Here is a 13,722-nt window from a genome sequence, read left to right on the forward strand (position 1 = left end):
TGTGAATGTGTAAATTCTAGCTCTAAACGAAAATATTAGTAAAAGAAAATGAAATGTGTAAATTTCACCTCCATTTTGTCTTAATTCCTGTTAAGCACTTATAGGGTTGAAATACTTGGTATATGTTTTTTTGGCTTATTTAAGGGGTTCAGTGTTGTAAATGGGGTGATTTATGGGAGTTTCTAATACATGGGTCTTTCAAAACCCCTTCATAACTGGATTAGTCATTAATTAGTGGTGAACCTAGCCTCTCTGCTGCCTGAGGCGGATGATCAAAAGACACCCCTAATGACACTGCAATGTTACCATGCTAGTGGTAACATTACAGTGAATACAATACAGTAATATTTTGTGCAGTAATACGTACAAGAGACATCTTCCCACATTTCCCGTCTCTTCCCTTTGGACCGCCATGCCCACTTCTTCCAGCTGTGACTTCTTGACTCTGTAAAGTTTACAACACAGACATCTTTGACTCCTCAATTCTGCACAGCAGCCCCTGCAGCCTATGTTATGTCCCACAGTGGCACAATAGACTGTGGGGCATAATAGAGGTTGCAGGGGGGTTGCTTTGAGGCATAATAGAGGTTACAGGAGCCACAGTGGACCCTGAAACCTCTATTATGCCCCTTAGCTGCCCAATGAACTATTGTGACCCACCCATGAACTATTATTATACTCAGGGGTCTTTTCAGACTCCCGAGTAGAATAATCAGAGACCCATGGGAGGTGAGGGAACATAATAAACAGTTTTACTCATTTCTCCAGGATCCGATGTTAATCCTAGCAGACTTCTGGCCTCCGCTAGCAGTACCATACAGGCCCGAAGCCTTTGCTTCGGGCCTGTATGGCTGTTACTACTAGCACAGGCTTCGGGCCTGTATGGTACTGCTAGCGCAGGATTTGGGCCTGTATTGCAATATCCCAGACCACATTACTTCTGGAACATTACCATACATGCCTGAAACTTGCTACGATTAACATCAGATCCAAGAGAGGTGAGTGACACTGTTTATTATGTTCCTTCATCTCCCCTGGGGCTCCAATGATTATACTCGAGGGTCTGAAAAGAGCCCTGAGTATAAGAATAGTGGTAGTGGGATCGCGGCCTGGCCTGGGCCTGCTCACAGCCTCCTCCCGTGGCCTATAGTAGAAGGGAAAGTGGGGCGGCAGTGAGCAGGCCCAGGGAGGTAGATAAATAGGGGATACTCCAGCAGGTAGCGGCCTATTATAAAACAAAAAAAAAGTATTTAACTTACCAACCTCGCTGCTGTTCCCACCTCTTCACTTCCCCGGCAATAAGACGTCTGCGTATCAGCACAGGAGGCGTAATTATGTCACCTGCACTAAGACGCAGAGGTCTAAACCAGCGCATAAGCGGGCTGCTTGGGTTATTTTCAGAGCGGCCCTCTCCTGCCCTAGTTTAGAAAAAAAAATCTGATTGCCGTAGTTGCCGCCCCCTCCGGAGTGCCACCTGAGGCCACCACCTCACCTCATTAGAGGTGCGGCACTGGGTATAGTTGAAACAGAAAGTCCGCAGAAGAAACCTCTGCGAACTTTCTGTCTAAAGCACTGCAGGAAGGACCTTGATGCGTTTTCACCGTGTATTTTCCCGCAGCGCTTCTTTGCTACGGAACACCACATTGGGCCTTAGCCTCAATCTGGCTAGAATTGTACCAACTCATAGAATACAGGTAATGTCATTTTGACTGCGCAGTGAACACTGTAGAAACTAAACCTGCAAGAAAGATAGACAAACACATTTATTCTTTAATTCCACCCCATCCTGAATTTTTTTCAAGCATTTAGGTCCACAAGTGCAATTCGCCTTGCAAAAATTAAGTGCTCATATGGCTCTGTTAAAAAAAAAAGAATGGCTATTGAAAATTGAAAAATTGCTGCAGTGGGAAGGATTTAAAACTTTATTGAAGACCCTATCCATTACTGTAAATGCATATTTTCAATTTCCATTAGTAATGCTGGTGATGTTTCTTTACATGAAATCTATTCCAAAATCCTTTCACCTTAACCTAAAAAAGATATCTTGTACTCTTCACTCCCTAGCTTTTCATACAGATACTTCCCTAATACAGATCCCATCCCACCACTGACGTCTGTAATCCACACACACATTATTTCTCATCACTGACACCGCTACATCTCTGTTCCAAACTCCAACCATTACTCATCATTGACACTGTTCCATCACTGGTCATTTCTTACCACTGACATTACTACGGTACATCACTAATCCAAGCCCCCACATTTTCTCATCAACTGCTGGGAAGAAGGCATGTTGTCCAAAAAAAATAAATCAAACATAAATCAGAACAACTGGTTGCATTGCCAGTATTATTGGGTCTCACAGATGTGGCAATACCAAATTCTGCAATTTTATGGCAAGTTAAGATATTCATGAATTCTGTGGTGGGTGAGTGTATGATATATGAAAATGTGAGACTATTTTATAGAGATGAGCGAACACTGTTCGGATCAGCCGATCCGAACAGCACGCTCCCATAGAAATGAATGGAAGCACCTGTGACGCTGACTTTGCCGGCAGCCGGCCGGCGTCACAGGTGCTTCCATTCATTTCTATGGGAGCGTGCTGTTCGGATCGGCTGATCCGAACAGTGTTCGCTCATCTCTAGAGACTAACTCTGTCATTCACTCTATCGCATCCATGTTATGTGCAGTAAGGTGCTATGAAACTAAGGGGGCGTTCACACTTGCGTCCCGTCTGTCTACTGTGTGTTCCATCCTAATCCCTGGAGAAACTGCATCGGGGACAGCTTGCCGGCAGGCAGTTTTAAAACCCATTCATTTGATTGTGTTTTTAAAGCAAACCACTGGTGTCTGTATGCAGCCTCTCTGCGGGGAAACCGTTTTTTTGCATGGAAACAAAGTCGGACATGCAGGAGTTGAGTGCTAATTGGTGTATTGTATACAAATCTACCCAAACCAAGGCATTAACCCCTTAATGACACACCAAAAACCACCTTAGGCTAAGACCCAATGTAGTGTCAGCAAAAAACGCAGCAACAATGCTTCGCGGTTCTTCCAGCAGCACTTTGCACAAAAAGTTTGCAGAGGTTTCCTCTGCAGACTTTCTACTTCAGTTATACATATCTGGAAACCGCCAGCAATTCCGTAGGTATAACTGACATGCTGTGATTTCCAAAACCAAAACAGTTTTGGAAATCGTAGCGTATCTGCTGCACATTTTTTACTGCAAAGTGAGGACAGGATTCGCTAGAATTCCATCCACTTCGCTGTGACTGTAAAATACTGCATTTTGTTCGTACTGTTTCCACTGCGGGCAAACCATTTGCGATTACACCATGTGGAGCCCAAGCCCCAAGGGTACAGCCCCATTTTTCAAAACTGACATGTGTCAGTTTATTTTGCAATATCTTTGAGATATTTTAACTTGAGTGATTTAGTTTTTTGTGACACGTAGTGCTTCATTTTAATAAACATTGATAATATATGTTTTGCATTTATTTATGAAAAAAATAGAAAACAGAGAATCTTTCTAAATTTTCTAAGTTTCAAATGCTCTGCTTTTCCACCCAAGTTAGTTAATAAATGCCATCTACGTTATCTCTTCTTTCGGTTGGCATTATTTTATTTGATAAATCTAATGCCCTGTTCACATCTGCGTTTTGGATTCTGTCCGAGGGAGTCCGCATGGGGACCCCCCCCCTTCCCCGAACAGAGTAGCAAACCCAATTGCAAGTGCTGGTGCAGTAAAAGCACACGGACCCCATAGTCTATAATGGGATCCATGTGCTTGCCGCCCGCTGCCCACATGAATCATGTGGATAGGAAAGTAGATTGGGAACTACTTTTCTGTCTGACAGATCCCTGCGGAGATCTGGTGGCAAGCGCACAGACCCCATTAGGCCGGGTTCACACTGAGTATTTTGCGGCGGCCGCAAAATAGAGCCGCGTATACGGTACCGGCTCCCATTGAAAACAATGGGAGCGTATACGGCCCGCAAAAGATCCCACGGCATCTACGTACCAAATCACAAGCCAAAATACTCCATGTGAACCCGGCCTTATAGTCTATGGGGTCCGTGTGCTTTTACTGCACTAGCGCTTGCAATTGCGTTTGGTATTCCATTTGGGGGTTCCCCATGTGGACTCCCCCAGACGGAATCCAAACGCAGATGTGAACGAGGGCTTACAACAATTTTTCAAATCTATAAGAAAATTTCACAAACTCATTTTTTAGGGGGTTCATAGATTCTCAAGAGGATTTTAAAGGCCTATTAGAAACCCCCAATATATCACTGCTTTCTCAAAACTTCACCACTTCAAATAATTTAAAACAGTATTAACCCTTTAAGCACTTCGCGGGAATTAAAACAATGAATTAAAGCATTTCTTTTTTTTTTTTCAATAATAAGTTCATATGGCCTGAAAATTTACACATACACAAGGGGTTAAAGGAGAAAATGTAACACACAATTTGTGATGCAGTTTCTCTGGGTATAATGAGTGTTTTGTCTTTGCAGATGTTTCACAGATTTATTAACACTGGGACGTGAAAATGAAAAAATATTGTTTTTTCAATAGAACGTCACTTTATTTCCAAAAATGAATATGCAGCTGACAGCAAGTTTATTTCTGGAACATAAATTAATGAAACAATCAAGGGTTAAAATTCCTCAGTACTTTCCTGGATGAATTTCTTGAGCGATGTGTCACTTTACTAACATTTCAGTTTACGGCAAAAGTGACATAGAATCCAAAAACCACACTGCACCAAAAATCAAATATCACTGTTTCCCTTCTGCACCCTGCTGTGTGCCAAATCAGTACCTTATGCCCAGATATAACATTATTATAAGATGTCAGTAAGGGCTCGTTCACATCTGCTCCCGGGGTCTCTGCTTTCAGGTTTCCGTTTTCTGCCCGAAACTGGGCAGGAGACAGAAACCTGCTGGCATTTTTCAAACCCATTCATTTGAATGGGTTTGAAAAGTGTCCGGCCGTGAGCGTCGGGGAGCGTTTTGTGCTCTCTGCGGCGAAACCGGGTTTTTTTAACCGGACACAGAGTCGGACATGCAGTACTCTGTGTCCGGTTTTAAAAAAACGGTTTAGCCGTGGAGCACATAAAACGCTCACCGGCGCTCACAGCAGGACTCGGCATGACAGGTTTCCGTCTTCTGCATGCAGAAGACGGAAACTGAAATCGGAGTCCTGAACGGTGGTGTGAACCCAGCGTAAATTGGAACCCCCTAATAAAATTACACCATTTTGAAAACTGCTCCCCTCAATGAATTTATAAAGGGGCTAAGTGAGCATTATTTGTCCAAGTCTTAATCCATAGTGGACAGTAAATTCCCCGCTATTTTTTGCAGTAGCTCTTATGATTTGGGGGTCACCTGGGGGTCACTTCTGGTGTATTTTCCCTCATAATCTCTAAACCTGGGGTGTACTCTGATATACAGTCACACATACTGTACTTTTTGGGAGAGGTTTGGAAAAAAAAAAACATGAATTCTAGTATTTCTTTTTAACATTGTACATTTTTTGGATACAAAGATCGCTAAATGACTTCTTTACCAATGCAAATAAATGGAGTCACATTGTGACTAGAGATGAGCGAACACTAAAATGTTCGAGGTTCGAAATTCGATTCGAACAGCCGCTCAATGTTCGTGTGTTCGAACGGGTTTCGAACCCCATTATAGTCTATGGGGAACATATACTCGTTAAGGGGGAAACCCAAATCCGTGTCTGGAGGGTCACCAAGTCCACTATGACACCCCAGGAAATGATGCCAACACCTCTGGAATGACACTGGGACAGCAGGGGAAGCATGTCTGGGGGCATCTAACACACCAAAGACCCTCTATTACCCCAACATCACAGCCTAACAACTACACACTTTCCACATTCAAAAAAACCTCTATCAAAGTAGGAAAATACCTGGAAACCTTCTTTACTCCCCAAATGGATGGACACAAACCCCAATTTAAGCTCAACAAACAGTAACAACCACCCCTTTAAATCACGTTCCCCATGACAACCACGGATGGAATAGACAATGGGAAATCCAAAAGCCCTCACCCTTAACTGTCATTTTGAGTGTGTGTGTGTGTGTGTGTGTGTGTGTGTGTGTGATGTGGTAAGACCTTCCAAAATTCACTTTTCTAGCCCTTAACATGAGCCCCTCCAAACAAAGTTACAGGACCTTAAGCTGAGCTACCAGCAGAGATTGAGGCCCTTGGCATGAGTAGAGCCTTGCACCAGCAGTGTTTTTGGCACTTAGGGTGAGTTGAGCCTTGTACCAGCGTGTGTCCCTTAACATCAGGCGGGCCCTAAGTTCTGCGCTTTGCACAAAAGTTCCACATTAACTAGGCTGAATGGTACAAAGATTAGTAGGCCCGAGAACCAGAAACAGGTCTTGCAATGGCTGTCGGATAACGCTTAAAGCACATTGTCCACCAGCCAGTCAGCCTCTACCTCCTCTTACCCAACAGTCTTGTCCTCCTTCCACCCAAAATTCCCAATCTTCCCAGAACAATAACCCCAACTGTCCCTGCTCCCCAGAGCTGTTCTCCCTTCCTTTGACTGTACCGCAACCTACCCCTCCATTTCGCGATTCCACGGACCTAACAGACGAGTATCTGTGTCCAGTTGCTCAAACACTAGAGTCTCCTCCATTCCATCTCCGGTCGATTTGGTGGCGGATGACCAGCAACCCACAATCATCGACGACGATGAGACGCAGTTGCTGTCAGGGCAGCCAGTTGACATGCGCATTGTGCAGGAGGAGGAGGCGAGACAGGAGTTGGAAGAGGAGGTGGTAGACGACGAGGACACCGACCCCACCTGGACAAGGCGGATGTCAAGCTGGGAAAGTAGTGTGGATGTTGAGGCAGGTGCAGCACCAAAAAGGGTAGCTAGAGGCAGAGACATGTCCAGAGGCAGAGGTCAGCTGCTTTGCCGAAGCCAGGCCAGACCCGGAATGTCCGAAGATGTTCCCTTTTGTACCCAGCCCAGAAAAACTCCCCCATCGAGGGCACGTTTCTTGAAGGTGTAGAGTTTTTTCAAGGAATGTGCCGAGGACAGATATAGTGTCGTCTACACAATTTACCTCTCGAAATCAAGTAGGGGCCCTGAGAAGAGCAACCTGTCCACCACTTCAATGCACCGTCATTTGGAATCCAAGAAATGGAATCAGTGGCAGGCAGCAACGGCAGGACAAACGTCGCCCGCCGTTCATGCCACTGCCTCTGCTCACAGTGCTGGCGATGCACTCCAGAGGACGAGCCAGGACATCACTTCATCTGCCTCCGCCACTTTGTTGACTTCTCCCTCATCCTCCCCTGTTTCTGTCTTATCTCCTTCTCCTGCACCATCAAAGGCACCATCAGACGCTTCTTTACAACAACCCACCATCTCTCAGACATTGGAGCGCCGGCAGAAATACACCGCTAACCACCCACCCACGCAAGCCTAAAACGCCAACATCGCTAAACTGCTGGCCCAGGAGAGGTTGGCGTTCCGGCTTGTTGAAACTCCCGCCTTCCCGGACCTGATGGCAACTGTGGCACCTCACTATGCCGTCCCTAGCCGTCACAACTTCTCCCGGTGTGGCGTCCCCGCCTTGCACCAGCACGTGTCACTCAACATCAGGTGGGCCCTTAGTTCCGCGCTTTGCTGCAAGGTCCACTTGACCACCGACACTTGGACAAGCGCCTGTGGTCAGGGATGCTGCTTATCTTTAAGGACAGGCAGGGTGAATGTGGTGGAGTCTGGTCCCGGGGTGCAAACTGAGGTACCCTATCTCCTCTCCCAGGCCAAAATTCATGGCAGGAGTAGACTGAAACCCTACGACGCTGCAACCTCCACCCCAGCTACTAGCGGCAAACGCTAAAACACTGGTGTGGGGAGAAGTCAGCAGGCGGTGCTGAAGCTCATCAGCTTGGGGGACAGACAGCACAGTGCCTCCGAGGTCAGGGATGCCATCCTGGCTGAGATGGCATTTTTTTTTCCCTGCTACACCTGGGGCTTGGCATTTTTACGCCTGTGATAATGGCTGGAACCTGGTAGCGGCTCTGGAGCTTGCCAGCCTCCAACACGTTCCATGTTTGGCCCACGTCTAACCTAGTGGTGCAACGTTTTTTGAAAACATACCCAAATGTACCGAAGCTACTGTTGAAAATGCGGCGCTTGTGCGCCCACTTTTGCAAGTATACAGGAGTCGCTGCTAGCCTAAAAACACTCTAGCAAGGCCTACATCTGTCCAAACACAGGCTGTTGTCCGTCATTCACACACGCTGAAACCCTACAATACCATATCTTGAGCAGGGTGTGTGAGCTGCACAGACCTTTGATGGAGTTCCATCTACAAAACCCAAGGGTTCCTCAAAGTCAGCTCCCAAAGTTTCTGCACCATGAGTTTACAGGGGTGGCAGAGTTATGGCTAGGGGCAGAGGCATGGATAGGGATGATGTCTAGGGGCAAAAGCAGTGTGGATGTGGAGGCAAGCTAAGCAGCAAAAACTGGGGGTACAAGCTAAGGCATGGACTGGGGTGATGTCTAGGGGCAACAGCAGTGTGGATATGGAGGCAAGCTAAGCAGCAAAAACTGGGGGTACAAGCTAAGGCATGGACTGGGGTGATGTCTAGGGGCAAAAGCAGTGTGGATGTGGAGGCAAGCTAAGCAGCAAAAACTGGGGGTACAAGCTAAGGCATGGACTGGGGTGATGTCTAGGGGCAAAAGCAGTGTGGATGTGGAGGCAAGCTAAGCAGGGAAAAAGGTGGCTAGAGGCAAAGGGATGTCCAGAGGCAGAAGACAGCTGCATGACAGAAGCTAGACCTGAGCCAGCAAGGCCCAAGATGCCCTCTTTTCTAGCTTCCTTAGAAAAATTCCCCCATCGAGGCCACGTTCCTCGCTGGGGGAGATAATTTCTAAATGTATAGGTCGAGGACAAACTGAGTGTGGTTTACACACTTTGCAATGCGACTCCCCATCTCCCAGGCCTTTCATTCCAGGCTAAAGTACAGCACAACCCACCCACATGCCCAAGGCTTCAACGGCCTCATCTCAAAAATTCTGGCCCAGGAGATGTTGGGGTCCCAGCTTGTGGACACTCTGCCCTTTTTGGGCCTGCTGGCTACTGTGCCACCTCACTGTGCCGTCCACACCAGCACTTTTCCCCAAACATGAGGCGGTCCCTAAGTTCAGCGCTTTGCCCAAAAGATCCACGTGACCAGCTATGAATGGACAAGTGCATGCGGACAGGGACGCTACCTTTCAATCTTGGCACAGTGGTTGAATGTACTTGAGGCATGGACCGGGTCGCAAAATGTGGTGGCCTGACTTGTCTCCCCACACAACATTCCTGGGAGGAGGGCTGTAACACCACCCTCCTCCTCCGCTGTTAGATTGACCCCAGCTACGAGCTGGAAACGCTGCAACACTGGTGTGGGGAGACGTCAGCAGGCTGGGCTGAAGCTCATCAGCTTGGGAGACGGACAGCACACTGCCTCTGAGGTCAGGGATGCCATCCTGGATGAGATGGCAATTTGTTTATCCCCGCTGCCCCTGGGGCCAGGCTTTTTTGTCTTGTTGGAGGGCTCTGGAGCTTGCCAGCCTCCAACACGTTCCATGCCTGGCCCACGTGTTCAATGTAGTGGTGCAATGATTTTTAAAAACATACCCCAAATTAGCTGAGCTAAGGGTGAAAGTGCGGCACTTGGACACCCACTTTCCCAAGTCTACAGTACCTGGAGCTAGCCGCAATACACTCCAGCAAGGCCTACATCTGCCTGAAGCACCTACTGTTGTGCGAGGTCACCACACGCTCTAACCCTAGATACCGTATGTTGAGCAGGGTGTGTGAGCAGCAGAGACCTTTGATGGAGTACCAGCTACAAAACCCAAGGGTTCCTCAGAGTCAGCTCCCTCACTTTCTGCACCATGAGTTTCCATGGGTGGCAGACTTAAGGCTAGAGGCACAGGCATGGATAGGGGTGATGTGTAGGGGCAAAAGCAGTGTGGATGTGGAGGCAAGCTAAGCAGCAAAAACTGGGGGTACAAGCAGCCGGTGGCATCATCACTGACAAGCACAGCTGTCTGACAGCTGACAGGCTGACTTTCACCAAAATGAACAGACAATGGATAGACTCATCATATACATGTCAGTTACATGACAAATTTAGTGCAATTTGCAAGTCCAAGATGGGTTGGAGATCTGCAGAGAGGAATCTCACCACCTCTTGCGGGTGCCATCATTTGGAAGGCAAGCCCTGGGCTCAGTGGGTGAGAGCAAGCGCAGGATAATCGTCGTTTGGCCTGGCGGCCACTGCCTCTCCCACTGTTGACAGGGCTGGCGCTGCAGTCCAGACCAGCAGCCAGGACACCTCCACATCTGCCTCTGACACTTTGGGGAGTTCACCCTCATCCTCACCTTTTCTCCTTTTGCCCGCGCCATCATGCGCCTCTTCCCAGCAACTCCCCATCTCCCAAGCCTTTCATTTCATGCTAAAGTACAGCGCAACCCACCCACATGCCCAAGGCTTCAACGGCCTCATCTCAAGAAATCTGGCCCAGGAGATGTTGGAATCCCGGCTGGGGGACACTCTGCCCTTTTTGGGCAGAGTGTCTACTGCGCCACCGCACTGTGCCGTCCACACCAGCACTTTCCCCCAAACATGAGGCGGTCCCTAAATTCAGCGCTTAGCCCTAAAGTTCCACGTGACCAGTTACGAATGGACAAGTGCATGCGGACAGGGACGCTACCTTTCAATTTTGGCACAGTGGTTGAATGTAGTTGAGGCGTGGACCGGGTCGCAAAATGTGGTGGCCTGACTTGTCTCCCCACACAACATTCCTGGAAGGAGGGCTGAAACACCACCCTCCTCCGCTGTTAAATTGACCCCAGCTACGAGCTGGAAACGCTGCAACACTGGTGTGGGGAGACGTCAGCGGGCCGTGCTGAAGCTCATCAGCTTGGGGGCCAGACAGCACACTGCCTACAAAGTGAGTCATGCCATCCTCGATGAGACGGCAATGTGGTTTTTGCCACTGCACCTGGGCCCAGGCATGTTGTCATGTGTGATAATGGCCGTAACCTGGGATCGGCTCTGTAGCTTGGCAGCCTGCAACATATTCCATGCCTGGGCCACGTTTTTAACTCATTGCTGCTAATCATTTTAAAAAGGTACCCCAATGTTCCTGAGCTACTGGTGAAAGTGTGGCGCTTGTGCGGATAGTTTTTAAAGTCTATAGTTGCCGCTGCTAGCCTCTATGCACTCCTACAACGCCTGTACCTGCTGGAACAACGGCTGTTGTGCGACGTCTCCACACTGCTGGCACTAAACATATCATGTGTTGAGCAGAGTGTGTGAGCAGCACAGACCTTTGATGTAGTTCCAACTCCAAAACCCTCGGGTTCGTCAAAGTCAACTCCCTCAGTTGCTCAACCATGAGTGGCCATGGGTGGCAGACTTATGTGAAATCCCATCCCATCCATTGCACTGGACACAAAACATTAGCATGCGCTCAGCACAACTTCGGATATGGTAGCTGCGTTAAGCAGGGTGCAGGGTACAACACAGACCAGGCCCGAGCACCAGGAACAGGTGTTAGAAATACTGCAGCATCCGCCATTTCCTTCCAATTTTGGGGTTTTGGACCCGCCACCGATTTGTCTGGACCTAAGTGGGGATCATGAGACACAGTTGCCATCAGGGCAAGCTGTGGTCATGTGCGGTTTGCAGTAAGGGGGCAGTGCGCAATTGGAAGAGGAGTTGGTGGATGACGAGGCCACCGACCCCACATGGACAGGGGTGATGTCTAGGGGCTAAAGCAGTGTAGATGTAGAGGGAAGCTAAATCAACAAAAAACCTGGGTAGAAGCAAAGGCATAAACTGGGGTGATGTTTAGGGGCTAAAGCAGTGTAGATGTGGAGGGAAGCTAATTCAACAAAAAAACAGGGTAGAAACAAAGGCATAAACTGGGGTGATGTTTAGGGGTGAAAGCAGTGTAGCTGTGGAGGGAAGCTAATTCAACAAAAAAACAGGGTAGAAGCAAAGGCATAAACTGGGGTGATGTTTAGGGGTGAAAGCAGTGTAGATGTGGAGGGAAGCTAAGCAGCAAAAACAGTGGGTAGAAGCAAAGGCATGCAAAACTCTACCCTGTTGGAAGACTTATTCCTAGGTCTGGAACACGTTAATGGCCCCCCCTGGACAAATTACTGCCACTCAGGGGCCTAGTGTCACCAGGAGGGACAAGTATAGGCGCATGTTGTGGGAATACCTGGCCGACACCAGCTCTGTCCTCTCCGATCCCTCTGTGCTCTACAGCCTACACTTATTTTCTCATCTTTTTTTCTGCACTGCACATCTCTTGCCTGCTTCCTTTGGGATCTTACAAGTGGTGGTCCACTTCCACAGATGGTAACTTCAATAGACAGAGTAACGGGAGTAGCTGAGGGATCGCTGTCTTAACCACTTTTTGGCACAAAATTAACTTCCAAAGCCAAATATGGTGCAAGTATATGATGCAAGGACACCTACACACCTATCTCTGACACATTGGGGAGTTCACCCTCATGCGCCCTTTTGGCCTGCACCATCATGCGCTTCTTCCCAGCCACTCCACATTTCCCAATCTTTTCATTGCAGGCAGAAGTACAACACAACCCACCCCCATGCCCAAGCCTTTAACAGCCTCATCGATAAACTGCTGGCCCTGGAGATGTTGGTGTTTGTTTATGCTTCTGGATACCCAGGCCTTCCGTCAGCAGATGACAGCTGGGGCACCTCCCTATGCTGGGCCTAGCCGTTACTACTTCTCTTGGTGTGCTGTCCCTGCCTTGCGCCTGCATGTGTCCCATAACATCAGTCGGGCCCAGAGCTCTGCGCTTTGCTGCAAGGTCCACTTGACCACCGACACATGGACAAGCGCCTGTGGTCAGGGATGCTGCAGTGCTTATCTTTAATGACAGGCAGGGTGAATGTGGTGGAGTCTGGTCCCTGGGTGCAAACTGGGGTGGCCTATCTCCTCTCCCAGGCCAAAATTCATGGCAGGAGTAGACTGAAACCCTACGATGCTGCAACCTCCACCCCAGCTACTAGCAACAAACACTGTAACACTGGCGTGGGGAGATGTCAGCAGGCCGTGCTGAAACTGATCAGCTTGGGGGACAGACAGCACAGTGCCTCCGAGGTCAGGGATGCCATCCTGGCTGAGATGGCATTTTTTTTTTCCCTGCTACACCTGGGGCCTGGCATTTTTGCGCCTGTGATAATGGCTGGAACCTGGTAGCAGATCTGGAGCTTGCCAGACTCAAACACGGTCCACGCATGGCCCACATTTTTGAACTTGTTGGTGCCATGTTTCTTTGAAACCTACACCATTGTGCCTGATATACAGGTCAAAGTGGGGCCATTTTCGTAAGTGAGAACTAGCCTCTGCTAGGCAGAAAACATTCAGAGCACACTCCTCTCATCTTCGCACCGTTGGCTGGCGGAGGAAGACGAGGGGGTTGGAGTGGCATCTGATGTCCCTGTCCCACACGAGGCTAGAGGGTGCACTTCAGTGCATCCCATTGCTTCACCACAAATGGTGTGAAGGGGAGTGGAAAATGGAGGAAATGGAGAGTGACCCTTACAGTTGGGGCCAGCAAAGGCATGCCAAGTAACACACTGGCACACATGGCTGACTTCATCTTGGGTTGCTTTTCAACACATA

Source organism: Leptodactylus fuscus, chromosome 6 (genome assembly GCF_031893055.1).
Source record: "Leptodactylus fuscus isolate aLepFus1 chromosome 6, aLepFus1.hap2, whole genome shotgun sequence".
Classification (NCBI taxonomy): domain Eukaryota; kingdom Metazoa; phylum Chordata; class Amphibia; order Anura; family Leptodactylidae; genus Leptodactylus; species Leptodactylus fuscus.